The sequence below is a fragment of the Tupaia chinensis genome, unplaced genomic scaffold (assembly GCF_000334495.1).
Source record: "Tupaia chinensis unplaced genomic scaffold, TupChi_1.0 Scaffold144179_1, whole genome shotgun sequence".
Taxonomy (NCBI): Eukaryota; Metazoa; Chordata; class Mammalia; order Scandentia; family Tupaiidae; genus Tupaia; species Tupaia belangeri.
The window spans coordinates 180988-189613 of record NW_006204036.1 but is presented as its reverse complement, the minus strand read 5'-3'; the positions used below and the strand labels follow the sequence as shown (position 1 = coordinate 189613).

General features: G+C 41.6%; 1 pseudogene; it reads left to right on the top strand.

Moving 5' to 3' along the window:
• The first annotated feature begins 1226 nt into the window (after positions 1-1226).
• Positions 1227-6201, top strand: LOC102485582 (mitochondrial thiamine pyrophosphate carrier-like; annotated as a pseudogene).
• Positions 6202-8626: the final 2425 nt, after the last annotated feature.

Genomic DNA, 8626 nt, shown 5'->3' with positions numbered 1-8626 from the left:
TTGCATCCTTACTGTGAAACACCATAGAAGATCTGTATAATCTGATAGAAAATCAAGAAGTATTATTAAATGGGAAAAAAAATGCAAGCTGAGAAACAGATTGTATAATAAAATAGTAGCTAACTAGATGGGACTTCTGGAATGGCAATAAAGATTTCTGTAAATTCCTTCCTTCATAAGACCAACAAAAATATTGGCAAAATTATGAAATCAACTTCATCAGAAATCAAGAAATTAACCAAAAGCCTAAAGCAATTTGAGGAGCATTTATTTTTTTAAAAAAAATCTGAACATCTGTAAGAACACTTTATAGCATTTTCTACCTTGACCTGCTCCATGTCCCTCTGCCCAGATCCAAATTTGCCTTGAAAATTATCAGACACAACCACAGTAGCTAGGAAAGAAAGCAAAAATAGTAGCCTTACAACCACCAGAGGGGACAGACTAGGTTCAGAGCGCCTCAGAAAGTCCTTTCCGCAGAGCATTATTACTGTTTGACCTGTTTTATGGCTAGTTGGGAAAATCTCATAAACCCCATTTGGAGCTTGCTCCATAAGAAAAGTCCTGAACATTTGCCAAAAGCAATCACCTGCAATTGTGTGTGTGTGTGTGTGTGTGTGTGTGTGTGTGTGTGTTTCTTCTGGAAGAGAGAGAGAGAAGCAGGCATCCTCAACAAGGTCTTCATGATGCCATCCTCCCTCAATGACAGCTAATAAGGATCACAGGCCTATGTGCACATGCTTGAGGAGGTTCTAGAACACAAACTCAGGCCCTTTTCCATGTGGGTTCAGGATTATCGCTGCACCACCACATGGTCCTCAGCTTCAGTTGTTTAACACCACAGCTGCCTGAGGTGACTATATTAATTTGGGCAAAAACTTAAAAGAATGGAATAAAAATTAGAGAGTAAGATGTCCACAGTGGACCTTAAAGAGCTCTAATATATTCCTAGGTATATAGAAGTCTACATGCATGTGCAGAGTTGTGTAAATGTCTACAAAAGGCCTGGGCTGGCAGCTGGTGTAGTGGTTAAGGGCACTAGACTCCAACATGGTTGACCATGGTTCAAGTCCTGGACCTGGCAGCTTGCTCTCTCTCTCTCTCTCTCTCTCTCTTTCCTCTCTCTCTCTCCCTCCCTCTCTGGTCAAATTAAAATAAAGTAAAATAAATTACTTCTTAAAATAAAAGACCTGAGAAAGCACTAATCAACTTTATCTGTGTAAGCCATGGGAAGTTCTAAATTGCCTGTCTCAGTGTTGAAGGTAAGCCCCATATAGCATAGAGATCCCCATCTCTGGAAAAGAGTGGAAAATGTTAAGATATTTCAGGAGATATCTGATAAATCATTAGCTAATCACTAAATTATGTAGTGTGACATTTATATTATCTCACAGTTCTTGAAATACAAGGAGATTTTAAAAGTATATAAAAATAAAATTAAAGTTTAATTTGGTACAAAAAAGAATTGAACCCATGTACAGTTTTTCCATAATACATATTTTCCATGAACTTTTAGAAGACCCCTCACATAAACATTATAGACTTTTGGAACCAGCAGATGGCATAATCATTATATCGCTGGACTCCCACGAAGTTGACAGGGGTTAGAGTCCCAGACCCAGTGGCTTAAAACTCATGCTATGCATGTGTGCCTGCGTGCCGAAAATCCCAAGAGGAGAATAGAGAAGGAAGTGCAACATAGCCTTCCCCCCCTGAGGGGGGGTGGTGACTTCTTGCTTTCTGTCTCTCTCTGTCTCTCCGGTGAATGCATGCACCCTATAGCAAAAATATCTCAAAACAATTTTATAGACTTTTAGTCCAGCTGAGACATTAAAACAAAACAAAAATGAATAGAGACCAGCTCTGTGTTGCAGTGGTGATGCACTGCTCAGAAGAAGATAGATTACACATGGCAACCGCAGTTCAATTCTCAGCCTAATAAGCTTGAAACCCAACAGGTACACAATGGTCTGGAAGACTGGAGGAAGGGGAACATGGCATGGTCAGACCCTGCGTACAGTGTTTCTGTTTCTCTCTCTCTCCATATCTCATACACATGCATATGTGTACACATGCATGTACACATACATGTACACATGCTCTATCATGAATAAAGAAAAAAATTTAAAAATGAAACTCAAAGCAACAATGCCAGCAAACCCTGGAAAGAGGGAAGATGTGATCCCAACTTGCCCGATTACATTTTCTGAAATGTCTAGCTTTAAAAAAAAAATTATAAGATACCTAAAGAAACAGTAAAATATGGCCCATACACAGGGGGAAAAAGTAGTCAATAGAAATACCCTAAGGAAGCTCAGATATTAGACTTATCAGGCATGAACTTGAAAGCAGCTTTTATAAATATGCTCAAAAAAGTAAAAGAAATCATGTCCAAATTATAGAAAAATATGACAATGATACCTCGCCAAATACAGAATATCAGTTAAAAGAATTAAGAGTTTTTAAAAGATCCAAGTAGTAATTCATGAGTTCAAAAGTACAATAATTGAAATGAAAAAATCGCTAATGGGGTTCAAGAGCAACTCTGAGCTGGCAGAAAAAAAGAATCAGAGAACACAAGGATATATCAATTGAGATCATTTGGTCCAAGTAACAGAAAGTAAAAAGAATGAAGAAAAATATTCAGATCCTTGGAGATCTGTGATATCATCAAGCCTACCAATGCTTATATAATGAAAGTTTCAGAGGCAGGAGAGAGAGACATAAAGGGACAGAAAGAATATTTGGAGAAATGATGGCCAAAAAATTATAAATTTCATAAAACCTTTGATTGACATATCCAAGAAACTCAATAAACTCTAAGTAAGATAAACTTAAGGGTATCTACATCAAGAAACATCACAGTCAGACTGTTCAAAGATAGACAGGCTTTTTAAAGTGGCAAGAGGGAAGCAACTCATCATGTATAGATGTACAGGAGATCCTCAATAAGATTGGCATTGGACTTCTCATCAGAAAGCATGGAGGCCAAAATCCAGTGAAATGACATATTTGAAGTGCTGAAGGGAAAATAAAAAGAATTATCAACCAAGAACCCTATATTTGACAAAACGATTCTTCAAAATAGAAAGAGAAATTAACACATTTTCAGATGGACAGAAACTGAAAGAATTTTTTACTAGCAGCCTTGACATGTAGAAATACTAAAAGGAGTGAGGTGGGGGAAATGTGGGAGAGGAGAAGCCTGAAAAACCACAGTGAGCTGGAGCTGCCAGAGGGCCTAAAGAAGCAGAAAAACCTGTGAAAACTAAGACTGTTTCTTCCGTAATGAAGGAAAAGGTTCCAGTTGCAGCGCTGTAAAGCAATCAGTTGAAGAAGCTGCAGACCTCCCAACAAAGCCTACAGAAATCTCCGAGTTTAGATTTGGAATAGTCAGAAGAAAAAAACACCCTCAGCCATATCCATCTAACTTGGATTATGTAAACTTAAACTATCCCAACTCGCTCCAAAAACTCTTTCAGAAGCAGTGGCTTTTAATGAAGATGATGATAGTGAGCCAAAAGAAATGCCTCTAGAAACAAAAATCAAGGTGCAGAATAATGGAGGAATATCAGCCGACTAAATTCTTCAATAAGGGAAAGCATGTGTTTTCTAATAACAAGAAGCTATGGGAGCAGAATACAAAATCTCATCTTGCAAAGATCTATGACCAAGGCAATTAGATAGTATGTTTTAAAATTAGGGTGTGGGTGGGTGGAAAGTTAAAAGGAGTCATTTCTTTTATTATAAAACAGTATAAGACGATGTTTGGAGCTGCCTTTTTTTTCATTTTTTTTTTCTTGAGTGGTATACTAATAATTGAGAAATTAGTGGTAATTTATGTTTTACATACAGAATTCAAGACACTTGTTAATTTTGTAGTCTCTTGTGATTAGTTTCCAAAGGTTACGGATAATAAAGAAATCAGAAATGGCACCTTTTTAAAAACTGCATTTTTTTTAGACACAACTATTAGTGCATTAAGAAGGAAGAAAAACGTTATTGCCTATTTAAAACTGCAAGCAGTTACCCTCTTAATTCCCTCATTACCTAAACTGTAGCAGCCTTATAGAGAGAGGAAGCATTGTATGGGAGGAAAATGTTACTGGACTATTGACTGAAAGTAAATTTACATAAAAACACAGCTTTTTTCCTTATGGGCATTTGTTTTGTTTCAAGTCATCATAAACTAAGTATTATCAGTGGATACAGGAGGCTAGCTCTTTAAAAAACAAACAAACGAAGAAACAACTAAATATTTTATGCAAGCTGAGTATTTGAAATAGCCCACTTCACTTTAATGGATCTTGTCTACCTTAATTCGCTTTCAAAGAAGAACCATTTCCTACCAAAATATATCAGTATTTTTTTATGTGTTTTTATTTTGAGAGATTTTTGCTATCATATGCTCTCAGGAAAGATAGAGAGAGACAGAGAGATAAAAAGCGAGAAATCCCTTCTCCTCCATTCTGCTCTCGAGATCTTGGGCACATATGCACACGGGCCCTGTGTGAGTTTAAGCCACCAGGTCCAAGACTTGAACCAAGGTTGACTACATGGGAGTCCAGCAACATATACGCCATCTGCTGATCCCATTATATCAGCATTTTTTTTCCCAAAGAAATTAACTTTCATTTGAAGGAAGACTACTTTTATACCCATATATCATCTTCTAAGGATGCTATATTATACAGTAGCCTGCTTAACCATTGGCCCAATACCAAAATTTCTAATATCAAATTATACAATGAATTGTTCCAAGTAATAAATAAAGGTTGTTCTTCACCGATTAAGGGAACGCTTAAAACTTCAATAAGTTTAACAAAAAATCACACTTTAAGGTTTAACAGATATATTTAAAAAATAATGTGTTTTTAATGTGCTTCTCCTGATTTTATTTATTAGCTTGTTCCTGTACACATTTCCACCAGAACCTGAGGCAAATCAAAAGGAAGCTCCCTCATTTAAAACACAAACTGCCACCAAAAATTTCCATGTACATATATTGCTAAGTATTTGGCTATTTTTGTTTCATTTTATTTTATTTTTGCTAGCAGGCGCACATGCTCACCAGAGACAGAAAAAGAGGGAGAGAAGGAAGAACAGGGAAAATAGAATCGAATACAGGGAGCTAGGATACCCACTGAACTGATGGGAGAGTGCATGGGTTAGAGGCACGGATGATCAGCTATGATTTTTTTTTAGAGGTTTTTGCTATAGCGCGCGTGAGCTCACCAGACAGAGAGTCAGAGAGACAGAAAGCAAGAAATCACCCCCCAGGGGGGGATGGCCATGCTGCAATCCCTTCTCCTCCATTCTCCTCTCGGGATCTTGGGCACACACGCACACATGCACAAACGCCCGGTGTGAGTTTTAAACCACCGGGTCCGGGACGCGAACCACAGTTGACTACATGGGAGTTCAGCGACATAGCCATTATGCTAACTGCTGGTCCCAAACAGCTATGATTTTAATAGCAAGTTTAAGGTGACAGTGGCTGAGTCTTTGTCTGCCCTTGTCATTCTGATACTCATCAGCCCCTTGTATGTCATCATCCATTTCCAGTTGTTGTCATTTGAATTCCTGATGGAGTTGGTCCACAGAGCCAGCCTATACACCACCTCTGAATTCTCAATGCTTTTGATGTCCTCTTTGCTTGTCTGCACTTGTGGATGTTCTGTGCACTTGCTTTGCAGCCCAGGGTGAGCCCAGGGTCTATAAGACTCTGTGAGAAGCTGTAATGACCATATATAGGACCAAAGGCCCCTTGATCTTCTAGAAAGGCTTGAACCCCACCTTGATCACCATCTTCCTGCAGAGTTTCAGTTCTCTAGTTCCAGCTCCTTGGAGCATGAATATAAATGGGCCATGCCAACAGAAGGAAAGGAAAGTGAGAGCTTCAAAAACCTGCTTTGTGGCAGTGGAGCTGGAGTTATCAGGAAGACCCTTGCCTATCTCCTGGACCTCTTTAAGAAAAGGTTTCAAGTTGGAGGGATTGAGCAGGCTCAAGCTACCTTTGGCCAGGTATGGAGCTATAGCAGTCCCCTGGATTGTGACAAGCAAGTGCTGCAAGAGGAAGGTGCCAGTTCCTTTTCAAGGGCCTGTCTCCCAGCCTGCTTAAGACTTCCCTCTTCATGGGCTTTGTGTTCTGGTACAGTCTTCTGTAACTTCTTCCACTACATGAAGAAGGCAGACAGCTAGCTTAAAAGGCAGGAAGGGGGACCGACAGATGGCATAATGGTTATGCCACTGGACTCCAATGTAGTTGACTGTAGTTTGAGTCCCCGACTCAGTGGCTTAAAACTCATGCCAGGTACGTGTGCATGTGTGCCCAAAAATCCAAGAGAAGAGTGGAAGAGAAGGGATTGTGGCATGCCCATCCGCCCTGGGGGTATGATTTCTCGTTCACTGTTTCTCTCTGTCTCTCCAATGAGCACACATGCCTGATAGCAAAAATCTCTAAAGAAAAAAGAAATTAAATAAATAAATAAATAGGTAGGAAGTGCCCAAGGGCTTCACTGGAGGTGACCTCTAGTCTTAGATTGCACTAAGAAGTGCTGCCTGGACTCCAGCACAGCACCCTTAAGTCTACCTGCCTGGCCTGCCACAATGAAAGATTGTAAAGGGAATGCAAGATTTGGTCTGTGGGGCCCAATGAGGCAAGTGAGAAGAAGCTTGAAGTGAATGTTTCTAATCTCTCCAGCCCAAAGTCAAAAGGAAGCAGGAGCCATCCTGATTTTGCAGCCCAGCCTATCAGGAGAGCCCACTCGGCAGGGGCAGAGGGGAGGCAGGGGAAGGGCACAGTTGTGTCCAGAGAGCAGGCTTTTCTACCACCTTATTTAACAGACATTAAAACCGAAAGCACATTCCCTATCTTCCTCTTCCTCTGCCTGCCATTACAATCATATCCTACTCATAAAGTGTGCAGGTCAAGACAGGACCCTGCTTTCTCCAGACTACATTTTCTAAGTCCTTGCAGCCCCCTGGCAGCTCTGCTTCAATTTCTATGGGGAAAGTCCACAGAGAGTCACTTTCTAGCCTCATACCAAGGTCTGTGTGTCTGCAGATGGGACCTTATCTAACTGTTCTCTCCCTGTCTTGCCTTCACAGCAGGGCTGGTCATGGCCACAGGATGACCCATGCATTTCCAGGCTTTCGGAGAATACAGAATCTAGCAGACTCCACAGGAAGTGTAAGAGATATGCTAATGAGCAGAAATGGGTTAAGGTGGCAGCCCTATCTCCAATCTGCCATGGATGACTCCTGTCACTGGGTGCCGGGTTAGCCCTATTGGAATGAGGAGCACAAAGCTGGGTCAGCTGGCTTCAGTGCCTGCTCAGCTGTTCCTTCTCAACTCAGCATGGCACTGCTTGTGTATCCCCATAAGGGCCACAGCTCTGACGCAGCCCATTGATGGGGATGGCAGAAGGAAGGGGCTGGGCAGACAACCCAGTGAGGACACAGTTGGTGGCCAGCAGACAGGAACCTGTGCAGATGCTTGGAGAGATACAGAAGGAGAAACTTCAGTGATAGTGTCTGAGAGAAAATCTACAGAACACAACTGCCACCCCTTCCAGCCACCTGCTAGGACCATGGGGTTGGCTCTGAGCTGGGAGAAAGGTGCAACACTTATGGACTCTCACTCTGTCCCTAGCTCTAGCCTCTGTGGGACCAGACTCCAGTGTGAGTACTGTGACCTGGGCCCCTTCTCACCCTCATTCTTCCTTGTCTCTGGTCTGGGTCTTTGTGATCTGTCTGGACTTTCCATGCTGAGGCTTGCTGCTATTGGATGCTGATTCTGAAGGTCTAAACTGTAGCTGGAAAGTGTTCAGGCCTACAGAGCTTTGGGCACTCAAGGCATGGGCCTACAGCTGCAGGCAGGGGTGTGTGTTTTTTTTTTCAGCGGCCTACAGCGTCAGGGAGGAGTGTGTGTGTGTGTGTGTGTGTGTGTGTGTGTGTGTTTGTGTGTTTTCTTTGTTAAAAAAAAAATACCATAAAACTTTATTGAGAGAATTTTAAGTCAAATATCAAGTTTTTAAGAACAATTTGGGGACCAGCAGTTGCTGTAATGGCTATGTCGCTAGACTCCCATGTAGTCAACCGTGGTTCGAGTCCTGGACCCGGTGGCTTAAAACTCACGCCGGGCGCGTGTGCGTGCATGCCCAAGATCCTGAGAGGAGAATGGAGAAGGGATTGCGGTGTGACCATCCCCCCTGGGGGGTGATTTCTCACTCTCTGTCTCTCTGTCTCTGTCTTTCTGGTGAATGCACGCACCCTATAGTAAAAAACCTCTCAAAAAAAAAAGTTTGCTTTATTTCAGCTTCTCTTCATTTAATCCTCTGGTTGCCTTTAACCTGTTATTGGCATTTTAATAGGCTCTGGGTTTGTTAAAACCTCTCCCTTGATCTCAGGGCCATCTTTGAACTTACCTCTGGTCTTTAACTGAGACTGTTCCAAGGTATCATTTTCTAGGACAAGCCCATGGTCCTCAGCTGCCCCTTCATCCTCTCTCTCCTAACTAGGTGCATTATCCTGACTTTCATTTGCTAGCTCCTCTTGTTGAGGAGTATTAGTGGGCAACTGGACAACCACAGGCTAAACTGGCTGAGAAGATTCTTTATCATTT